The sequence below is a fragment of the Cimex lectularius genome, unplaced genomic scaffold (genome assembly GCF_000648675.2).
Source record: "Cimex lectularius strain Harlan isolate CLEC.00 unplaced genomic scaffold, Clec_2.1 scaffold238, whole genome shotgun sequence".
In the NCBI taxonomy this organism is placed as follows: Eukaryota; Metazoa; Arthropoda; class Insecta; order Hemiptera; family Cimicidae; genus Cimex; species Cimex lectularius.
Genome location: NW_019392823.1, coordinates 191,890 through 217,609, shown reverse-complemented (window position 1 = coordinate 217,609; position 25,720 = coordinate 191,890). Strand labels below are relative to the sequence as shown.

The following is a 25,720-nucleotide window of genomic DNA, read 5'->3' as shown; positions in this document are numbered from 1 at the left end:
TTTCTTGTTCCCAAGTGACATCACCACTTGAGTATTCTTCAGAAACAAAGATTGCTCATAAAAAATAGTTATTTTGGCGATGATATAAGCCACCTTTCCTTTTTTCAGGTTACAGTATTGAGAGATAATACAACTATGGATTTGGCGCAGAAAATCTACGATTTTTAATAATAATCAATAGTAATTCAGATATCGTGAGATGCGGTCGGGTGTGATGTAGGTTTCAGAAAAACATTTTCTTTATCGTGCCAACGTTTCGATCTTTTATTGAATNGCACGATAAAGAAAATGTTTTTCTGAAACCTACATCACACCCGACCGCATCTCACGATATCTGAATTACTGTCGATTAACGGTCACTAATCTCTACACATAATAATCAATATTGAATTTGTAACCAAGTCATTATCTTGGATATAATCAACGTACATAAAATTTAATTATTGGTTTTATTGAAAAACAAGAAAGACAAAAATAAACAAAGAGATGTATTAATTCAAATCAAATCTATTGCCCATCATTACTTTAATTAGAATTTTAACAAGAGCAAATAAACCGGTTGATGGAATTGTAATCGATGTCTTTTTTCGTGGCTGAAATGATATGTGACTAGGTGGGTTCGATTGGGCCATTGCTAACATCTCACTACAGCCTAAGCCAGGGCAATGCCTTAATCTTCCTTAACCAAATACGCAGAGACAATATATCAAGCCGAGGAGATAAGCTTCCCTTTGAATAGGTTCGTTGTTCAGGACATTTACGAAAGTTAGAGGTTCAATAAGTAGCGATTACAAACAAATCAACGTTTAATGCTTAGCAGAGCACACATTTAGAACATCATTTATATATTATGCCAATAAAGAAAGTTGTATAATTGTAAAAGAAGTTTTAGGTGTAATTAAGTGAAAGGAATGGCTCTTTTTATTACAATTCGTAAAATCTTAGTTAAAACTTTATCCTATTGGGTTGTCCGGAAAATAATGCAGGATTTTGGTATTAAACAAAAAAAAAGAAACTAGTTACTTTAAAGCAATGTTCTTTAATCAAANAATGAGTAATCCTGTAAACGTAAACAGAATATTTTATATAGATTTTTTTTAATGAAAACTTAAAATCCTGCATTATTTTCCGGACAACCCAATATTAAGTTTTTAAAAATTCATTTCTAACGGGTATTTCATGAATGAAATATCATTGGAAGTTAAGTATATAGGTAAAAAAAAATACATATTTCTTATTTTCATTCTCTAAGTCTGCAGGGCCTTTGCATAAAAGTAATATTACGTAATAGGATGAAGGGTTATTGCATCGTAATACGGTATCGATTTGGTTTATGCTGGGAACATCAGCTTTCAAGATGAGCTTCAGGTCGATGCCTGGCTTACTGCTTCATTCAGTGGCCGATGCCGAATTATTCGAGAGTCTAAGGCAAGATCTGAATGCCACCAGTCACGGATTATCGACCACAATTGAGGCTTTAGTTGCCGCAGTAAGCCGTCATATTAGTCAAATTTGGTATCAGGACTATCCGGCGGAGAAGATTAGTCCTTCACGATTGGTCAGACGTCCAAGCCAAACTGCTCGACGATGTATTCACGAAATTCATTTAAAAAATATGAGGGAATTTTTTTTCCAAAATTGTATCAATTAATTTTAATGGAAATATACTTTTTTTTAAAACTTGAATTTGTTCCTAAAAGCCGACTTGTCAGTATATACTGTTAAAAAAAAGATTTAAATACACTGGGAGTGTAAAAAATGTTTAGTAAATACTTGTAATCTTACAATTTTTCTCTTTTGTTGATTACTGAATGTTTTTAAAGAAAAATATAAATAAGATAAATAAGTCTAAATAAAAAAATTAAAAAGTAAACTGAGTAAAACATTTTAACCAAAAATGTTGTTATGGAAACAACGACGAAAATAGTCAATTCAGTACGGTGTATTTCTTCCTCTTGTGTTGATCACCCGCTTCATTCGACGTGGCATCGATTTTTATGAAGTTTTGAATGTTGTGTTGTCGAATATTTATATACTCCTCCAACAGCGCCATAATAACGATAAATTGTCCACAAATAATAACGATAATGAAATTACGCCAAACAATCTTGAGATTTCTTCTTTAGGATTGTGGTGCGATCAACCAGTAGCTAGTCAGTAGGTTTGTGATCGTTTTTGGTCGGTGTATCCTTACAGGTTTTGTTTGTTGGACATATTTCGTCTTATTCAAGGTTATTCTGGTCAGGGTTATAATCATAGAAAGCCAAAACTACATACCAACCACTGAAGATAGCGAATAGCTGAAACGCGCCTGACGGACCAAAATAGCAAGAAAAGGGAAACAGAAAATTACGGAAACTATCTAGTTACTGGTTCATCACCCCATAGACCTGAAAGAAACTCACAATAAGCCTGTCACCAAAACAGTGAGAATAGGCAAACCAAAATGGTCTCAAGAACGCATCAGAAAAGGTGAGAAGTGTCAGCATGTTTAGGGATGTCAGCTGTATATCTGGTAAAGGACGGGAACTAGTACTTACCTTGCAGAATTTTAGCTTTTACGGGTGAATGAGGCTTTAAGGAGGCTTTTGATACTGAGGTAACCTATATGAATAGATAATATGTAAAAAGAATGGTGTTTTTGAGCAACGACACCAAATCAGAGTGTTATACACAGTCGTAGGCCTGGGCTACATCAAAAATGCTGACGAACAGTACCGTCTTAATTCGAGAGAAGAGATGACTTCCACAACGCGATGACACCGTCATAGTGCAGTGGTAGCTGCGGAAGCCAATTGGTGGTTTGGATGATATTCTATGAATCTAGGAAAGGTAGGATACATTTTAGAAGTAGTTTCTCTGGGAATGGCAGTCATCTAATGAGTCTGCACAAAGATGTGTTTTTTTACAGATAATAGAGTATTTCCAAGACATAAGGAAATATAACATACAGAATTAAAGAAATAAATGATGAAGACTAACTACACTATGAAGACAAATAGATTTTCAAAAGATCAGCATAAATAGCTACAACAGTAATGTTGATTACTTGGTTTAAAAAAATGTGTGCAATATTATTATCTTAAAGTAATTATAAAATTAAAAACTTAGTAAAAAAATATAGTGCTCACTTAACAATATCGGCTTTTCTGTGAACCTACTGCATAGACTTTTCGTTTTCGTGAAAACATACTATTAAATAATTATTCATTCTATGTAAGGTCTTGGTTAAGATAAAAAAGTCTGGGTCGAGCGGGATTCGAACCCACGACCTTCGGCTAAATACGCCGCTACTCTACCACTTGAGCTGTCGTGACAACTTCGAATAGAAAGAATAATTAATTGAAAGTAGTAACTTGGTAAATTGATCACTAAAAAGTAAAATGGATTAAAATCTATTAAATTATATATATTTTGATGATGTGGGCACGTGGGTGTCTATTTCTTTTGTATATTGGACTATCGCCTGATATAAATGATTATTAAATAGTTAATAGATTGGTCCTTTATTAGCTCGAGTAGAATATTTTTGTTGATTCTATTTAATTGTACATTATAGCTACAGAATTACGTTTTGCGAAGTTTGTTGAAAAAACTGTAATAGTGAAGTCGATTAACGTATGACGGTTCATTAATGTAATAAAATTAATATTGATAAAAAAGAAGGAATTTTTATAGCGGACACTTAACAATATAGGCTATTAGGAGATCCTGTTATATTGCTTTTTCGTTCTTGTGAGTTGCCTCCTTCTGCATATATAGAAGTATAGCATAAAAAAGGTCCTTATCGTCATGAATATCCGGTGTCATTCGATTCAAACCTCAGTCGGCCCCAACACCTGTAGACCTCCCAAATGACCATCTCTAATGCCGGATACCTGAAGGAGGGCTAAATAACCTCTTTATATTCTCCCATATATCATAGCTTGGGCCATTTTTAAAGGAAGTCGTTACCGTCTTAATCGTTACCAGATAAAGTGTGCATAAATCAGGTGAGGAGGAGGCGTGCGTGTGCCGGCGGTAGTTAGACTAATGCGTACAGATGGCCTCCTTAACACAAATATCTACCTTCCTTCCTACGTCGTCTTCGAAATGCTTACCGTTATTTACTGGATTATTTAAATGAACCGCCTTTTTCTCTCCCTCGGTCTACAATAAGGGGTTTCGGAAAAATTATAACGCTACAGCGGAGGAGCTTGGTGTTGTTGAGAAACAGAGAACGATACGATTCAAGACAGGGGTGCTTTTCTCTTTTCTGTACTTCTATGATCGCTTTGATAATTTAATTTCATATTTTTTAAATTATTTCTCTTCGTTGTTTTTTCACGATGTTTGCTCGTTTTCCATAATAAGAGACTACACATAGAAAACTAACAAGCCCAATTAAGTTATTAGCTGATAACGGCGTATAATTTGCAGTACAAAATAGTCATTGATGATCCATTATTAGTTATTAAAGAAATAAAAAATGAACATTGGATAAAATCCTGCAAATGTTTAGAAACAGTCAAAGAAATAAAATCATCATGTAGTTCAAATCTGAACCCTGAAGGCAAAACATTAAATTTAAAAATACATATTTTCTTGTAAGCCAGTATTTTAAATTTTATTTATATATAAATCATGTTTTATTGGATGATTCTTATTTTAATATAACAGTTTATACTAAGGACCACATTTCTGCACATAAACCTATGTAAAAATCAACTTTTATATGATAATAATTACAGTTTTTTAACAATTTTTTAGATATATTTATTTTTACATATATTTATCAGACTTTTCGTAGTTCTTTCATCAGAAGTTGTTAAAGTTCTATTATAGGTTTTTTTTAAAAATCATAAGCCAGTTTATTTGGGGAAAAAATTAAGATTTTGTACACAACAACGTTATACAGAATTTCAATGTATGTAAGGTATTGGTTGAGATAAAAAAAGTCAGTGTCACAAGCGGGATTCGAACCCACGACCTTCGGCTAAATAGGCTGCTGCTCTATCACTTGAGCTATAGTGACTTATTTGGTCAATCGGACCACGAAATCTAACGGGGTTGTACAGAATGTTATTAAAAACAACGTTTTTTGTGTTGAAGTCATATTAAAATAATTCACTCATAAAAACATTTAAAATTTATTTTATTTTATCCCAGATACATAAAATATAAATATAATCCGATTTTAATTCACGCTTAAGAACTTTTTTTATATATATTTAATCTTATCTCTTTAATTTTTGTGAGATTTCTTCTTTAGGTTTGCAGCCCACGCTGTATTGGCCTTTTAGACTCGTTTCTGCATTTCGCCTTCTTCACTGGTCTGTTTTTAGTTTCGGTGGTCAGGGATATAAGCAGGGTGGAACAAGATACCCTGTTTTGGTCTGTCAGCAGGGATTCACGCCATCTTCACTGTCGGATTCGTAATATGGGTGGTACTAAACAGAGTGAGACAATTCACAAACCTACCCTTGAAGAAGGGGAATTTTGATTTATGATAGTTGACTCAGAGTGTTGCCCGTTTTGATTTGGATTTCACCATTTCTAATCGGTTTCTATTTTCTGGTTTCTATTTTAAAATGGCCAGTGTAAAAGTATTGGCGACTGAAAACGAATAAGCTACTTTTTCAATTCGAGGTTTGTAAGTGTATTTTCAGATTCTTAACACAATTCGGTAGAACAACTAATGTTGACTGATGGGGTTAAGAAGTAATTATTACTTGCTGTACAATAGATAAATCGAGTGTTCAATAAATTTTCTAGGAAGTTTTGTCTCTGCTTTCGAATTACATTACGTCTAAATAAATTGAATATGTCAAGATTTTTTTTTCAAAACCAATAGTAATTCTGTTTAGAAAGCTCAAGAATAAAAACACATTTTTCAAATCTGTTTATATTTTAGAAATTTACTCGTGTGATGCCAACGAATTTTTCAGCATTGGCTACGATGTAATGTAAATAGCGGGACGATCAAAGGAAATTACACAAAGGAATTAATCCCGCCCTTTTCGACATAGGGATGAATGGTAAACTCTGAAGCTTACACGTTTAAATCTATTGTTGTCCCCGCTTTAAAGTGTCGATTGTTGAAACTCACGGCTTTCGGCCAGCGTGAAAAATCCGTTTTAAGGGAGACTGATTGAAAGTTCGTTATAATTGTTTTACAAAATTCCGCGGCTTTTCTTTTTCAGTTTCCATCTCCCCTTGGTTGTGTTTATCCATGGTTAGAGGGAAAAAACCACCCTTTGTACTGGAGGCGTTTGATAAACAAAAGTCGCGAAGAGCAATTATTGTATACCACCTTTTGTCACCTCCAGGAGAGTGAGAACTTTTTTTAATACTAAAGGGTCTTTCATTTTTCATTACGGCCTTTGTAACTGAAATTAACCTTTTCCCTAATTTAATTAGCTGAGGGAATAATTAAAATTTTATTCACACAATGTTGTACTAAAAAAACAAACATTAAAAGATGAAAACGTAATTATGAGTACAAGAATTCCTAACTACAGAATCAAACTGGATATCAGAACTATAAAATTAATAAAGAGTATCAATTAAGTTCCTCACATACCTAAATTGAAATTGATTAACATTTAGATATTATTTTTTAAAGATGTTGAAGTCTAACAAACTGACTATTCATCTCTCTGCTCATTAATGTTGTAAAAAATGTTTAATAATAAAAATGATAACAATAGCATTGTTGATAGCATAACAATTATAATATCCATATAGCGCAGTAAGACTAAGCTTCAAAGTCCTGACGAAGGTGATATTATACAGGGTGACTGGCGATGTGTCGAAAATTTCAGGTGTTTCTACTCACCATATGCAACAAAAATCTTCCGTTAAACCCCCGTCCAAATCTCAACGGTAAAGAAGTAAATTCAGTTTTTTTTTTTAATTTTTCGACTTAGGTCCACTAATTGCTTATAAACTTCAGAATGATTATTTGGAGGACGTGAGGTTTTATCTGGTGTGACGTAGGTTTTAGAAAAACACTTAACACACCTTCTTTATCGTACCAAAGTTTCGATCTTTATCTAGATCATCTTCAGGGCTCAAAGCGTTTGTTTTCAATCTCACTCTCAATACGACACAGAAGAATGACACTTCTACACGGAAAACAAACACTTTCAGACCTGAAGATGATCTAGATAAAGATCGAAACGTTGGCACGATAAAGAAAATGTTTTTCTATCTCACGATCTCCAAATCATCATTGGCTAACGGTCACTAAACACCACACATTGCAACAATTAATAGAAAAGAAGGTGGAGTGAGTGTGTTGTTCAATCTTTTTAAAAAGTTAGTTCCTACTCACAGTAAGGGTCATCTGAAAATGAAAAGTCCCTATTTTTTATGGCCGTTTGAACTTTAGTTTTTAATTTTAAGGTGGGATCTTTTTTTATTTCTATACACTCGTCATTATTTAGACATTCTTCAACATTAGAAACGTAATTTTGATGTTCAATGATAACTATACTATTTCCTTTATCGGCTTTTAGAATAACGTTGTTGTTACTCTTTAACTTTTTATCCATAGACCTAATGGTACGTGGGATATTTAATTTTTTGACGTTTAGATTAACCAAGTTCTGTTTAATTACTTCAGTACATTTATATTTTATGTTTGTATTTATGTTACAACAATTTACCGATGAACCAACGGATAGTAGTTTTTTGTATGTCATTCTGTTTTTGGGACAACTTTTAAGCCTTTGTTTAATAAATTGTTTTCTTCTTTGTTTAGTTCATTGTTTGTTAAGTGACCCTTGGGTAAAATTTAATTGGAGTTTTTTGGTCTTTAGAAGTATTTTTATTTTTACCATACTTGATGTTTTTAATTTTTAAAAAATCTAATATACTTTGTTTTTTATCAATGATAAATTTAACTTATTAAATTCACTAGTTTTCGTGGTCCACTTGACAATTAATATTTTTCAATTAATTAACGTATTTAGTTGAGATAAAAAAGTCTGTCACGAGCGGGATTCGAACCCACGATCTTCGGCTAGATACGCCGCTGCTCTACCACCTGAGCTGTCGTGACCTCGATCCACTCGGACACTAAAAAATGAAAAATGGCAAAAAGGAAGGAAAATTCAAAAGGTGGAGTTAAGATGGGAGGTTAGTGTCCGAGCGGATCGAGGTCACGATAGCTCAAGTGGTAGAGCAGCGGCGTATCTAGCCGAAGATCGTGGGTTCGAATCCCGCTCATGACACTGACTTTTTTATCTCAACTAAAACCATTAATTAATTAAGATATAAATTTAACTTTTGATCGCGTATTATAATCGAATTCATCCCATTCTACTGGAGACAATAAGGCAAGACTAATGTATACAAGATATTGATAAAAACGTTTTGTATCTCTTTGACTGTGTTCAATTTATGTAATTCATTATGTAATATGGTTTTTTGGCATTTACGTTGTAGGAGAGCTGAACAGTTCTTAGTATTTAATTTAGCAAGAACGAATTTTTGCGTTAGGTTTAATCAGATCACAGGCTTACTGTGAGTAGGAACCATCTTTTTAAAAAGATTACAACAATTATTTTAACTAAGCACTTATAGCAAAATTGCGGCTATCAATTGGCTCAATACCTATAGCATATTTCTTGATTTTCTTGAAATAAAGAGTTATCCTTCTTTTCAGATATCATGCCGAAAAAATCACTTTAAGAATATCCAGATATGATAAAAAAAAATAAAAAAAATTATCTACAATTTCTACCTGCGTAGACCCGTTGACGAAAAGATTTATTTTTTGCCCGATGTAAGACGCGAGATTGCGTACGGTAATAAAGGAGAAATTCGGCGGGGGCCTGTTCATTTTACGCCGTTACATAAATCTTATTGTATTAAAGTGTCTTGCATAGGAGCCGACGGATCCCTTGCCTTATTACGTCCCCTCGGGGAATTGATAAGCCAGATACAATCGTTAATATTCATAGCCAAGGCAACAGGGCGGATTACCGTACTTTCAAATCAATGACTAACGAGCCAAATGCGACAGCGTCGGAAACGATAACAACACGGCCAGCTTTCGGTGGGTGGGACGCCAAAGCGTTTCACCCTGAATTCGTATTATATCCACATTTTAAACGAAACTCAAAAACGTTTATTAGCCTACTTTTAGTAGTTTCTCTCGAGAAGGCCGTAGATGAAGACAAAGGGGCTTGCATTATTTTGAAACCCAAAAGCACCCCTCAACAAACAGCAAGAATGGCGTCGCAACTCACCTCGTACTTGAGAAATGTTTTCCCCCTTGGGTACGTGAATATATTTACAGCCACTGAGGTAATATTATCAAGTTTATTTCTGCGTCGGTGCATTTATTTAACAGCGTAAAAACTCACAATTGTGCGATTTTTCAATTCGAATAAAATGCATGTAAGAGATGTTTTATTTTTTCACCAATCTTTATCTACACAGTACAGATAAATAACTATCATATAATTTTTATAAATTTTCTTTCTTCAGAGTGTCCCAATTCCTTCTGACGAAACTCAGGGAATCGATTCTACTCTTCGTTTGGAGCAAAAAATGCTCAGGAGAAAATTTTTGGAAAATTCTATTTTGAAGATATTCGTCAATTTAGGTTTTTTCAACTTTTCCCTACCTTACCACATTAAAACACTTACAACTTCCAAAATGTTGAGACTACAACAAATCCAATTACACTATTTGAAAGAACGCTAAATTGGCTGTAAGATACTTCTTTGCAATAATCTGAATGACATAAAATGTTAGCCAATATCAGTTGGAACATGTCAAAATTACAAAATGTAAAATTTTGGTCATGATTGCACGTTCTACTGAGGTTACAAAAAAATACTTCCAACTTGTCAAATTTACAAAAACTTCTTCATCTAATATGCTTTACGTTGATATATCCAAGTTCAATTGAATGTTTGAAAACGTGAGCTAAGGTAAATATGAAGGGGGGGGGTAGAAATAAATCAATTAGAACTCGCTTTGTAAAATAACACATCTGTAATCTCATAAAAACCATACCAGAAAGCTTCATACAATAAAATGCAATGGTTCTTCTTGTAACAAGCACCTAACAACAAAGGAGGAACTTTTCAGAGGAAATGCTCCAAGTGTTTTCCCTCTTCTCGAATGCATAACTGACTTTCTGAATTTCTACCCCCCCCCTTCAAATTTACCTTAGCTCACCTTTTCGAATATTAAATTGTTCTTTTTCAACTCTACTAGAACGTTATTTAAAAACCTGGATATATCAACGTAAAGCATATTATATGAAGTTTTGGTAAAATTTGACAAGTTGTAGGTATTTTTTTGTAACCTCAGTAGAAAGTGCAATCATGACCAAAATTTTAAATTTTGTAATTTTGACATGTTCCAACTGATATTGGCTAACATTTTATGTCATTCAGATTATTGCAAAGAAGTATCTTACAGAAAATTTAGCGTTCTTTCAAATGGTGTAATTGGATTTGTTGTAGTCTCAACATTTTGGAAATTATAAGCGTTTTAATGTGGTAAGGTAGGGAAAAGTTTAAAAAACCTAAATTGTCGAATATCTTCAAAATAGAGAACTTTCCGAAAATTTTCTCCTTAGCATTTTTTGCTCCAAACGAAGAGTAGAATCGATTCCCTGAGTTTCGTCAGAAGGAACTGGGACACCCTGTATAAGGGCTAAATATTCTTTAATCTTTGTAATCTGCGGTCTGCGTGGTAATGAAACTGTTGTGCTGCCATTTCTGATGATTTCAGCCCGCCTATATGCTTTCCGGAATCTTCAGTGGTAGGTTTGTTGCATCGCCTCACCCTGCTTGCTTCCTTGACATCCACACTAAAAATCCAGCATTTAAGATAAAGAGAAGCAAGCCGAATCCTGTCTGGCAGGGCAAAACATCAAGGATAGCAAGAACAAATTGATCTGAAACGACCTAACTACAGATCCTACAATCTATTGTTGCTTTGTAATTATTCTCTCATATTTAAACCGTATATCAGTGTATAATTATTATAAAGTTTTTACGAAAAGACACACAATTTAGAATTTATAAATTCGAATATGATTGTCTTTGAACTATTACCCGACTTCAGTATCTAAAAACGGTTGCAGAATTTGCATAATTCAATTGCAATTTGCATAATATTAAAATAAAACAAGCTCTTCTAAATCACTAGAAAGAATAGCATCACAAACCATCTCATTAAGGAGAACAATATTTCTCTTTTGCACTGTGAACCTATTTAAAATCTATTTTTACTTTAGTTGACTACTCTGGATAAATGGTGCTTTTTGTTGTTTTTAGGTTTAGATGTAGACACAATTTAAATTTTTAATATATTTTAGTAACCAAAGGAACCATTTTTACTTGAGATTCTTCAATGGACGGTACTGATCTTTACAAGGGAAATGAGAGATTTCTATAAAGACAAATTTAAAGCGTATTAAAAACATGCAGAAAACAACAAAACTCGTTTAATTTGGTCGATACCGATCATTTGTTCTGTCTATCCTCGGTGGGTTTTCAGGTTTGGTCGCCGGTTTTAATTTTCATTTCTGACATTCCAGCAATTATAAAAGAACATGAAAAAACTATGTAACTGATGACGGTGAAATGCTGACACGACGGACAGATTAAAATGATCGGCAACGACCAGATTTCACCCCGCAGACAATCTTCATATTCCTACAAAAAATTGTGTAGTTTATTTATAGTGAAAATTTAACGTTTTACTTAAAGATTTTTTTTTAATGCATCTCTTGAATTTTAAACAATGTTGTTTAACAAGACAATTTTTATGCACCAAAAACAATTACAGATAAACTGAGTCATACATTTTACGTTAGTGAGCGAATTCATTTCTACGTGTCAATTCGAGCTTGTTAAAAACTTTACAGAGAAAAAAGGTCAGGTGCACAGTAACTAAAACAACCCGGCATATACATTGTTTATGTATTTAATCAAATTGTCATATAAGCTCAATAATTTTTAACATAGTGCTTTTTAAATCGTCGAAATAATTTTTTAAATATTTGACTGAATGTTGTGTCTATTTTTTGATTTTACTAACAAATAATTGTGTTAATTGTTGGATACTTAATAACGTGTGTAGAGATTAGCGACCGTTAACCGATAGTTATTCATTTATCGTGAGATGCGGTCGGGTGTGATGTAGGTTTCAGAAAAATATTTTCTTTATCGTGCCAACGTTTCGATCTTTTATTGAGATCATCTTCAGGGCTCAAAGTGTTTGTCTTCTGTGTAATTGTGCCATCGTTGCGTGTCGTGTTGAGAGTTTTCTGAAACCTACATCACATCCGACCGCATCTCACGATATATGAATAACAATACTTAATAACTTTGTACTCAGCGCTTTTTAATCGTACTCAGTTGTATATTTAATTTTACTCATAACTTTTAAATACAAAAATGTTTACTGACTATTAAATCCTGTAAAAATAAATTTACAAAACACATAAAAAATCTAAAAAATCAACACTAATGACAAACATTTTTGTTAGCAAGTGAATTTCTCTTAAGAAAATGGCTCTTCGTATTAAAGAAATTCAGAGCATAAACCCATTTTTGACCCAACAATAATCGACATTTATTTAATTAATGGATAACTTTGCATGAAAAATTTCCTCTTTATTTCTATAGTGTTCATTAAATGGAATTTTCATTTCGTGTTGTTCCTTCATCGTTTAAAATCCAGACCGTTGCTTAAATACCAAAAGGCTTAGGCTGTGCATGAAAGATTATATTTTAGTCTTTTAACTATGGTCTTAATTTTATTTTTATAGTCTTCTCATGATGCTGACTCGGGATGGAGGTTAGTTATCACCATTTCAATTTGAACTTTTGAAACAGCTGTACGAAACAGTTCTGCTGAGGTGTATCAAACCGTTCACATAGTTCCATCAGCCAAGATATTGTTCTTCTTCCTCTGGAATGCTTATTTTTAATTTTACCCTGTATGGGCCGTAAGATTTCATATCTTTCTTCTCACTTTATGTGGCCGAAATAACTTAATTTCATCTTTTTGATGTTGAAAATCAATTCTTTCTCATATTGCATTCTGTAGAACACTTCTTCATTTGAAACAAAACATGGTTCACCCATGAAATTTTATTTATTTGTGATATAGCCACGTTTCAAGCGCTTATGTAAACGAGCCTGTTTCAAGGTCCACGATTCTATGGAGATCGAATCAAGCACATTCTTAAGGCTAGATTCTGTCTATGAAGAAGGATTTCAGTTGTATAAACGCCGATATTGATATATAAAGTGGGAAGTTTATGGGCAGACAGACAGCTGAGGTCATCGCCGGGCCTCTGCGTATTTTCCTTCTTTTTCTCTTCTTTCGCGCGTATTTTGTTTTAAACTGCAGTCATTTAAGTTCTCGATCTGGTTTCTAACTCTCCGCTTTAAATGTGTACCACGTCGATAACCTAAAATGCTAGTCTTTCGTTTGTACTCAAATTGTCAAGTACAGAATAAAAACAAAACATACAATACATACATGTACATCATCAGAAACATAGATATCTGGTCACATTCACTTCTCCCGAGTACTCGATATTCCTCTGGGCGGGGTTAAACCCACTCAATTCTCGCTAATAACTTACTTGTACACACCAGACATCACCCACTCACCCCAGAGTACTCGATATTCCTATGCTAATAATTCTTCTAATTTCTGCAGTCTGGTCGCTGTTATCAGTGAATAATGAATCCAGGCATTCCTCCCTCGCTCAACTATGTGAATATTTATGATTAAATTCGAAGCGTTATCATTAAATATCTTGTTTATGTTGGTCTTTTTAGCATTAATTTTTGAACCATATTCGAGACTAGTTCTATTTAAAGCTTCCATCATTACTTTTATTTCTTTCTTTGAAGAAGTTATTATCACAGTGACATCGCTATATCTTATGTTATTAATTTTCTCGCATAATTCTGCTTGCACCCCCTGTCGAAGCAATCTGAAGAAATCTTACAAATAAATTTATGTTAGGAATTTTCTTTTAATTGGTATTTAAGTTTTTTAGTTCAAGACTCGTTGTCACTATAGATTTAATTTTTATAAAGTATATTAAAACTTCTATAACAATTTTATTTGAATTGTTTTTTTTATATCTTAATTTTAACGGGATATCGGGATCGTTAAGTTCGAGGGGGTGTTCAAACCGGTATCTTTCCTTGATTTACAGCGTTATCAACGTGAGTGCGTTGCTAATATAGCGAGGAAAAATGGCATAAAAATTAATTATTATGCAACATGCGTAGAAGATTTAATCATTTTCTTTATGCTTAATTGAATCATTTGGAGAATTGAAAAAAAATTGTTGGATAAGAGATAGTGAAGTATCTTACATAATTTTTCAGATTGTGTGAAAAAAGGGGAAAACCGTCCAATTCGTGTAATAAATGAACCACTTTCCATCGTAGATTCTATTTGGAAAAAAGACATGACTGAATCACGTGTTGGCCCAGTGACTGAGGGAATGGTGCGGTAAAACAAACAAAATTAGGACATGTGAAATCGTGCTTGGCAAACTTGATTCCACTTGTTACCGGCGTTCTTTTTTTTTTTTGTTCGCCCTCGCCGTTTTCCCGGGCAACATTAATGTCACATTCAACCTGTGAACTGTGCTTCGTCAAAACTTCACTTATAACTAAAACACATCGGCAAGAAAAGACTCGGTCAAAACGTCGAGGGGGGAATGTTCAAAAATTTCTCCGCCTTCCACGTCAAAATCTTTTTCAGTACCGTCAGACACTGAGTGTACTGTTGAAATGTTAAACGCACTTCCTCCCTTTTCCCTTAAATATGCCAATATCTACAGAAACATAACACACTCTGCAGGGTGAATATATTAGGATTTGTATTATTCTTCGCAAGTGACGCCCTGCAACAAAAGAAAAATATTTCACAAATCCTCGGAAAAGGAAAAGTAGAGAGGGACTGAGGATTTGGCAAACTCCGCTCTCCTAAAACATACAATGTTGGAGGTATTACAGAAATGGGAATTTTTACAATCTACATCTTGAATTCAATTTGATGCTTTCTCCGAACGCCTCCAGCGGAAAAGTTTAATTGGTGAAATTGGATTGAGAAAAAAAATACAACTTTTACAAAGAAAATACACGAAATATATAAAACCCATACACGAAAACTTCCAACAGTAAGCTACGATTTGTTTAAAGAATGCATTTTTTTGCAAATTCTACTCTAGAATAGATGAAAATGAAATTTTTGAAATGCTTTAAAACATTCAAAGTTGTTCTAGATTAAAACAAAATCGTTAAATATTACCTTTTTCAGAGATTCCTTTCGTCTTAGCCAAAGCAAAAATGATATTGGCCAATTTGATCGAATCCGGCCTACTACTTTTGGCGCTTAGTCCATAATTTATAATTTGCCCAGAGATTCGATAAAGCTCGTGTTTAATGAAACTTCCCAACCTACGTTTACCAATAGTAGCAATTTTCAAGATTTCAACGGATTTTTAGAACCAGTCATTTTCAATTGACGGACGAATTATAACCAAATTTAGATTTTTAAATGATTGATAACTTGTTTGGAAGCCACCACCATTACAGAAATAATAATTCAATAAATAAGTTAAAAATACCTATAGTAATAACAAAAAGCGTCCGCGCTATCTGAGTTATCTCGCTTAGTTTAAAAACGTCAATTAAATTTCCACAAAAATGTATATCATAATTAAAGTACTATAAAAAAGATACACTATTTGTTCAACCAGTCATTTTAATTGACGGACGAATTAGCCTGTTAAAAACTAACCAAATTTAGATTTTTTAAGGATTGATAACTTGTTTGGAAGCCACCACCATTACAGAAATAATAATACAACAAATAAGTTAAATATACCCATAAAAATAAAAAAAGCGTCCGCACTATCTGAGTTTCCTAGCGTAGTTTAAAAACGTTAATTAAATTATTATAAAAATAATTATCATAATTAAAGTACTATAAAAAATATACACTATTTTTTTCCACATGAGTCAATTTATCAGCGATATTAATAACTACCGACGAATTTATAGTGACAAGGCTAACATCCGTCGACTAAGAGTGGCTATAAATTGTGCAGTTAAACCTAAAATGAAATTATGAATACGCACACTAAAGTCATGTTGGGCTAAGAGAGGAGGAAAGCCTTAAAGCCAGCAAACTGAGGTAATACCGTAAAATACGGCAACTCTTCCGTTCCTGGGAAACACCGTGAAATCCCATGTCTAGAAACTAAATTATTAATGCAAGCATAGCATATTTTTCAGGTTTATGAGGAAATATTGGCCTTAGTGTAACCAAATAGGAAGATTATAAAAAGAAACTTTCATTTATTCCCGCTGTGATATTTTAAAATTAAATTTAAAGATAAAGAAATAAGTGTATATACTTTAAAAGCATATTAACCTGCATAGATGTACATATATCGATTGTAGCATATTATATCATTCATAAAAAAAGCAAGGATAGTTAATTGCCTTTATATGCCTGCCTTTACTCGCTTTTTTTCAAACTCATTTTTACTTTCTTCAATAGTTGGTTGAGTTTGGGTAGTCAGGGTTATCAGCAAGACACCTTGTTTTGGTCTGTCATTCGTGATGATTTCTCGCAAACTCCCTGACGGATTTGTAATAAGGATCTTCCATAGGTGACGCAATGCAACTCCTACCATTATGGCGAATCTCGATTTTGGTAGTTGACCCAGATTATTTGCGGTTTTCAAGTTAGTTTATATCTAAATCTGATCTATATTGGCCTTATAATTGTTCATTCACTTATCGACCAAAACGCCTAAGGCTACGGTTACTATGGATGAGAATTCTGACGAAATTTTTCTTGGCAGCGAAGTCATAATAGAACACGCACTATGTCGTCAGACACATTCGAGCGTTCAAACCAGTTTGATTTTTTCGTGCGTTCTGACGTTCAATTTTTGGTATTTCAACATGGATATAGATAAACTGATTGCGTTGTTTTTGAGAATCGGTTTGCGGGACATAAACGACAAAAAATATCACAACAGATATTTCTCGGCCAAAGTGGGAGAAAGTTGCTCAAATAATCAACACTAGCAATTAGCCATATTTGGTTAGGGGTCATAATTGACTACATTAATTATTCTAATGAATAATTCTTTTTATTTAAGGTTTTTAGTTGAAACGAAAAATTAGTGTCACAGCGGGATTCGAACCCACGACCTTCGGCTCAATACGCCGCTGCTCTAACCACTTGAGCTATCGCGATGTCGATCCCCTGTGAGACCATTTTTCCTGTTTTTGCCATTTTTCAAATTTCATTTTAATTAATATGGTCAATTATGACCGCTAAACATACATGGATTAATAGGCGTTTTTTTTAAGGGACTAGCAATAAGTTTGAAATTCTCCCTTCTCATCTTTTAGCTTAATCAACTGACTTTAAAGAAAATAAAACTCATTAAATTCCGTCCATTTTGCTGGGAAGCAGAAACGTACTGACTATCAGAAAACACGTACAATGTAACCACCTTCTTCTGACGAGGATTTCGGACGTACTCGTCGGAACAAAATTTCGTCAGAATTTGCATCTACAGTAACCGTAGCCTAATACAATACAACAGAATTTAAGATAATTTTAATTTGTGTGAGATCATCTGCTGTTTAGGATTCAAAAACTAAAATGAAAATGAGATCTTTCACACCGTTTTGAATTTATCTCTTGCTTTCTTTTCGTGTCCAAAATTTCAAATGAAACTCAAGAGTACTGATTTCCCCCGTTTGTATTTTTTGCTCCAAATTATGCTAATTTTTGTATTCGTATATCCTCATTTCCAAATTTATAAGCAAATTAATTCAAGAAAGTACAATTTGAAAGATCAAGCATTAATTTTGTATTGTTTTTGTTTATGAGGCCAAATATAAGCTTTTGGTTAGTTATGGTAGCAACTAGTGCCATTCCCGAGTAGATTGACGAGGCTGATGAAGTGGAAAATGAAATTGCTGTTGGTTACAAAGTATATTTTACATGTTCTTTAATCGCATAAAAGTTCCCTGTATTCAAAGTGGCGAAGGAACTCGTTTCAATAGCTTTACAAACCGTTAGATTCATAAAAGGGCAAAAGGTGGAAAGGTTAACAAAGAAGTCAGAGGGGTTGATTTCATTTAGTGTAGATTAGCTTAATGATACAGAAGAAGGGGACGAAGTAATGAAAACCAATGTAATGCGAATTTATGTAGATAGGAGGAAGTTTATCAGGGCTCGTCCTTGAGCAACGGCAAAGGAAGAGATATGATAGGGTTCATTGTCTATCTGTATACTCCGTCCACCCCCTCCTCTCATTGATTTCACCTACTAGCCCCAACATAAATCCAACCTCTGGGAGGAAATAATTAATAACAGGTGTTGTGGGGAGTATCATTGTTATTCCTCTAGCCTTGTTCTGGTCGGACAATAACAAGTCGAGGATAGAATGCGGGTAGGAAGGTTGTAATGGCCCGCCCTGGCAAGAGTCAGGGCGTCGCATTGTCCACCTTTCCCCAAGGGGTTGGTATTGTTCAACCTCAACACACCATCTCACCCCTAATTACAACCCTAATACACACTCGTACTTATCTGCCGAGATGATTTTATTATGTGTGCCTTTGTTACCCAGTTAACAACACTCGAAACAACTCCATCGTAAAACACCTCTAATTCAAGAGTAGCGTAAAAGAAAAATCTTAACTCTAAAGTTTAAAATAAACATGATATTATCACATCCTAAAATGTCACATAAGACTTAATAAATTATTCATGAAGCGCTCCGAAATCAATGAATATTTGCATTTATACATGCGTAATACACCTCTAATTTATCAAATAAAACAATTACATAAAATAATAAATAGAACAATTAGCCAGTAATTAATATTATTCATTAATAATACGTCAGGCATCTCATGCTTTTAAGAAATAATGTTTTTTATAAGCCAAAATTTTAATATTTTAATTTATTCTATTATGGAATATATTTATTATAACATTTTTTTAAACCCTTTTAAAAGTTAAAACATTAACGCTGCGACATTTCAGCATTCATGTGTCATGATCATGCAAATTTATTTCTTAATTAACATAACAATAAAAATACTATGAGAAATGGTGTAGAGGAAGTGGTCGGCTAAGTGACGTGTCACTTCTCATTGTTTTTTATTTTGTTATTTTTATGTTAATTATGAAATAAATATGCTTGATTATGGCACGTGGATGTGTCGCAAGAGTGAAAGTTTCATAATTTAACATCAAACAATCAACCTTTAAAAACGGCATAAAAATTATATATTAATTTTTAATTGCTCAAAAATTAATAATTTGAGTTGTGATTTGAATGCTTGTGCTTAGTAGATTTGAATATTGCTTTCTATGTTTGATTGCTTCTGCTCGTCCTGGTCCGCATCTCTTCCCTTGTTTAGACTGAAGCGTTTGGGTCTGTGTGATTTTCTGAAGTTATGAGAAGTAACAAAAGGGAGAGGTCAAAAGAGTCTCGGCTTCACAAAAGTCATCCAGACCCAATGTTGGTGATATCGAATTGTCTGATAGACCAACACAGCAAACAAAGGCCGACAAAAGTGGTCGGTGTTGTCAAAATTACGTATAATTCATAAGTTCACTTATCCTTTATTCTTAATTTTACGAAGCCTTAGTGATTTACCACCAAAATAAGAAATACGTACATTATTATTTGCTGTAACATACCAAAACGTCGAGGATTGAGATTTGATCACACCCAACAGACCTTGTAGATCTGGTCATATTTCAATGTAAAACTGACTGCAATAATGTTATGTTATAATTCGATGAGGTCTGCAAAGTGGAAAATCATAATGGAATCTTGTAATACACTATCTCATCACTGATGATGGCAAAACTGCTGAAACGCGATTCTGACCGATCAAACCGCGAGGATAGAGTGGCCAGGAGTTAGTAAACACCAAACTTCAGATTTTCATATTATTTATTTGTAAATATTCTTCTGTAAAGTTTGTCAGGTTCAATTTATTCCTGCTATCGGCATGATAGAACATTAAAAGCTAGTTATGTATTATTTTGTTTAGTTTATTTGAAAAAAAGGTACAGTCTAGCAGAATAATAATCAAATTTAAATAGTTTATGATGCTTTTTGAGCAGATATGCCGAATCTGTTAGTTGAGTTTTTTTAAAAGTAAAAACACTTATAGAAAGAGATGTGAATCAATTCAATCTTGAAAGAAAAATGATTTGTCGTTTAAAGATTGTTAATTAACCTGCATTGTAAGATCAATATCTTAAAAAACAGTAGCAGGAATCACAAAGCATATCCTTCAGTATATTGTAAAATTGATTGAACTTTAAGTTACCTCATAAAAGAGCTTATATCATAGAAACCTTCGAAGTTCGTGATATGCAGCTGGTGGTATTGGACGAACTGCTTCCTAAGAAAGAAACGGCCATTTCCATCAAATACCGTACCAAACTCGGCCAACTAAATGAAGCTATTAAGGAAAAGTGGCTTGCATTAGTGAATAGGAATGGAGTCGTTTTCCTCCGTGACAACCCAAGGCCTCATATTTTCTTGATGACGCGGGAAAAATAAATCTTTTGAGAGGACGGCATAATGAAATCGCCTGAATGATAGCAGACATTTATAAATGCAAAACTGACATCATAAGCGGTCTAATTATTTACTCTACATTCAAAATCATAGAAGAAAAACGATTTTAATAGAAAAAAGTTACAATATAATTTGGCATAAGTGGAAGGATAATGTAAGATAACCGAATGGTTTATTTTTATTTTGCGTCAAAGTAGGTCAAAGAAATGTAACAAAAACCACAGCGGAAAAATCTGCATATAGAAATTTATCGATTGATCCAGCCTGAAACTATATCCCGGGAGGCAATTTGAAAAAGAAAGAAAAGAAATGTTCGGGACAAGCAAACTAAAGGGCATAAAAAGGAGTGTGGGTGCTATGAGGGCGAAGGGGTTAGATTGTCTTAGACCCCAGTCACGTTCTCCGGGAAACTGTGGCGAAAACTTTGCCTCCAAAGTCGACCCCCGGTTCCTAATGAAATACCTCTTAATAACAAAACTATTTTTCCATAAAGGACACGACCGCCCCTCCATTCTTCATTTCTTTCCTTGTAGCTTTGAAAAAAGTGAACTTTTCACACTTTGACGCAATTTATTCCAAGGGCAGTTGAAAGGCGGAGAGTGTATAGGAGGGTCTTTATTATTTATTTCAAAGTCCTACATCAATAATACATAAAAAAGTTGTTTGGGTTTATGAGAAATTTGTATTTCAAAACAGAAATAACATCTTGTGTCTCTAAAAAATGCTGCCCTTTTTAAAATGTACCTTTTGTGAGAAAATTGAATGGCGAAGGAAAAACATGTAGCCTAAATGCTTTCCTAAAAGGCTAATTTTATCCTTAACAATTTTATTTATGACATTACGTACAACGTTCACAATAAACGTCTTCCTTTGATCACCCATGTGTTAAACCTCTCTTGCACGTAGAATATGTCGATAAATGTTTTTACAATGAAATTCCTCATTATTTTGAAGGTCGCAACATCCATTATTTGATTTTTATTCAATAAAATATTTTTTTTTGAATAAATGGCAAGTTACTGTTAAATTAGGTTAACGAAATTGATTATTGGTAATAAATTCATAATAAATTTAATATGGCATCGAAACATCACTCATTTAAATGGTTATTTCTCAGACAGCCAGGCAGTTTTAAATTTTTTTTAAGCTTACGAGATCAACTCACTTCTACCAAGAACTGTATAAATACCATAAGAAAACTGGGATCAACAAAAAATGTAACGTTACAGTGGGTTCCAGGTCATGAGGGAATTTGAGTTACCGGGGCAGCAAGCTCAATTCTAAAAAAGGAACCTGGGAACAATACATGGGTCCAGATCTTTTTTGTGGCATAACAAGAGCCACCATTAATAAAGCACTGGATCTTGGGTTACTAGAGAACACAACAATCACTGGAGGGAAGGCATTAGGAAAGCAAAACGATATTCGCAAAAAGAACCAAATTGGAAAAAGAAGAAATCCTCAACACAAAGTACTGAAAATCATAAAGCGAGTAACACATCCGATGCAACGCTATGCGGCGCTACCCGACGCCTTGTCTCGTTTTGGTAGGGTGAGCACATGTTTGCGACGTCAAGCACACGCCACGTACAGTCACACAGCGTGTGTCACAAATGAGTTTCACAATCGAAACGCCTCTTTTGTTCTTAATACAACAAATTTTGAGCAAAACCATGTAATAAATTGTTCGTTAAATTTTATGAGCACAGCCATGTAATAAATTGTTTGTTAAACTTAATTGTTTTAAATAAAGTTATTCCGGTGTTTTGATAAATTTTCTTCCTTATCATCATAATTAAATAATTTTTATGAAAACTAATGAATTTTTGATCTCGTTTAATTTGGTTTACATTAAAATAGGAATGTCGTAATTAATATAACGACAATAATACATGTAGTTTGAATAAAAATAAGAGTGTCCTCCTAATAATTTGTTAGTTAAATTTTATGAGTAAAATCTTGTAATAAATTGTTAGTTAAATTCTTTATATCAAAAAATGGAATGCCAGTGTTTTGTATGTTGTAATTAATACAACGTCAATAATACATGTAGTTCAAATTAAGATGTGAGTGTCCGGTTCTTTTGTCTTCGACTGTACTCGATGCTAGCCGACGAAAATCTGGATAGTGGGGAACGCTGAGCGCAGAATAGGGTAGCGTTGCGTAGCATCGGGCAGATGTGCACGGGGGTAATACAATCTTATGGAAAATTGGACTTTGGATTTGCGTCGGGTAGCATCGCATAGCGTTGCATCGGGTAAGTGTGTTCCCAGCTTTACAGGTATATTTAATGACTTTCTCCAGTAAGATATATTTAAAAAAACGATTATAAACAGATGGACAATTCCGTCTAGTGGACTCAGAGACAATCGAGCATAGATGCAACTGCCCGGCAATAGCTAGGAAAAGACCTATGGCACCTAGGAAAGCGATGAATACTTCGCCACCAGATCCTTGAGAAGGACCGATATTTGATGTAAGCGCCCTCCCGAACAAATACATTTAAGTTTAAGTACAAAAGGAGAAAATTCCTACGACTCAAAAAGGTAAAAAAGTTGAATATAATAGTAAAAAATATGTTGACCTATAAAATTTTGAAACAAGCATTAAATCAACAAAAATAGCTTCATTACCTGCATAGTTAAGTGCAGGAAAGGGAAATTGCATGTCCATGAGAAATCAAATTAAATTATTGTACGTCCTAGGGGTCGTTAATAATGCAACAGCTGACAAGGAATTCAACCATTAGCAGGCTATGCAACCACCTCGATCTCAAATATAATAAACCGTTTCTGCGGCTAGATCGGTGAATGTTCTATTCACAATTTATCGAAAATCAATCAATATCAATATTTGTAAATAATTAAGATGCTAATAAGCGAGAAATAATAGAATCATATAAGCGAAGCTGGCTGAAATATTACCTCAGAGCTTAAGAAAAAAGTACTTTTACTTTTAATCCGCTTGCGAAATGCGCTTCTATAGTGGAAGGAAAAGGGGGCTTAAACATTAATCCAATAACACAACCTCATGGATGGTATACACAGCGTGTTACAGGGTTAAATGTCAATACTGCTACGGTGGATTCAGTAAATCAAACTTGATAAATCTTGACTCTTTCCTAAGACATTATTTCGCAAACTAAATTAAATTTTCCATGGGATAGTAACATTTTCGTTGAAAAATTCGCGCTTCCGAATAACCAGTAGCCGCTCAAAGAATAACAAATGACAAAATCCATGTTTTTTTTTAAAATTATCAATTGTAGCTCGTGCAATGACTTTTCCATCAAATCTTTCAGGGATTTCACCAAAATAACCTTATTTTATAAGTATTCCAAGGACATACTAACTTTTATATTTTTTTAGAACTTTTCTCAGTGAAATGAAGGTGATGAAGTGAAATCAAAAACATGATATCGAACCCAAAGAGAGCAACAACCCAAGGTCATCGTACATGTCATATTTTCAATAAAAACATTTATTAGTTGATAAGAAAAATTAGATTCATTCTTCTCATAAAGTGTACATAATTCAAGAAAAAATCACAATGAAAATGAAACGATGAGCGGCTACTTTGTATTCGGAAGCGCGAATTTTTCAACGGAAATGTTATTATCACATGAAAAATTTAATCTAGTTTGCGAAATAAAGTCAGATTTATATTTTAATGACGCTAAAGCTGAGATATTACGATTTTATTTAAAAAATTTGCTTTTAGACTAAAATTACAAAAACGTTAATATCTCAGGAAAGAGTAAAAATAGAAATCTCTTTCTGGTGGCACTGAACTACGTTTTATTTAGTGAATCCACCATGGCAGTATTGACATTTAACCCTGTAACACCCTGTATAATTCATTTTCCCCTTCCTTCATAATTGATCATATGTGAATATACAAAGGACTATAAATAATCTGTCAAACTTTTCTTTTAATTTATACATCTTTTGAGGAGGATCAGCATGAAATTTTCGCAACTAGAAGATTTGGAACTTTATGCTACAAATATTTACTCTTTGTTTCATTCCATATTACAAAATTATTGATTTTATCTACATTCCACAACCCTTACTTTGAAACAGGATTTCTGACATCAAAGATGTACTACAATTTCGTGTTTAGTAGAATTTTTTCTCGCATGTTGCGCATCTCGTTCACTTCCTTCCAGCATTTTCTTGTTAATGGTCTATGTCCCCGTACAATATCGTTATTTATATTGTTCGTGTCAGATGCTCTCGAGGTGACATTATTTAAAAAACAAAAAAAAAAAAAAACTTAAATGTTACTTTGGTTATATTTGCAATGAGTTCCATTAAATTTAAACATAGATGTTTGTTTTGTTAACGGAACACGGAATACTCGTAAGTTAAATGATAAATCATTGTTCATTTTCATTTAAAATTAATTTTAAAATCATTGGCTGTTAAAATGTATTCGAACCAATTATTTGAAATTGTGAACGTAATTTGGCCATTGCATCATTTTTGGTTTACCTATCCTCGGGTGGTTGGTCTGACGGACGCGTTTCGCCATTTTTGGTCATCATCAGTGATGGTTGATTTTTGTAAAATATATAAAAAATCCCAGACTGTCAAGATATATTTAGTTAGTTTAGTTACATATTCGTCGATGTAAAAATGAACGGATTGACTCTAACGTGTCTTAAACTTTCAAAAATTTCAGTTTTCATATTACTCCGAATATTTTGACGCGTGGTTTTTATCACGGTTTTTAAAAAATACTGTTATTTCAGCAATTCAATTATGCTGAACAGCAAACGTTACGTAGTAAACTGTGAAGGCACAATGATTAAAGTGGCCCTGATCAGCATGAGCTGCGGTGTCCGAGCGGTTAAGGAGTTGGACTTGAAATCCAATGGGTTCTACCCGCACAGGTTCGAATCCTGTCCGCAGCGAATAAATTTTTTTTCCTGACTTTTCATCAAATTCGCTCCCGTTAGTCTTTACAACAGAAATTGGCCTTATCATCTATTTTTTACTACATCTATTATTAAAAATGTTAAATTGACTGAAAAATCAGGTAATAAATTATCATCGTAGAATATTTAAACACTTATAAGATGAAAATTAA

The 25,720-nt window shown here is 33.5% G+C and overlaps 1 protein-coding gene and 1 non-coding gene across 10 annotated transcripts in view; one reads left to right on the top strand and one right to left on the bottom strand.

Moving 5' to 3' along the window:
• Positions 1-25,720, bottom strand: part of LOC106665823 (hemicentin-1) — a 179,257-nt gene that overhangs the window by 12,180 nt on the left and 141,357 nt on the right. The window lies entirely within an intron of this gene.
• Positions 25,463-25,544, top strand: Trnas-uga. The gene has a single exon. It is a non-coding gene; the product is annotated as a tRNA-Ser (tRNA).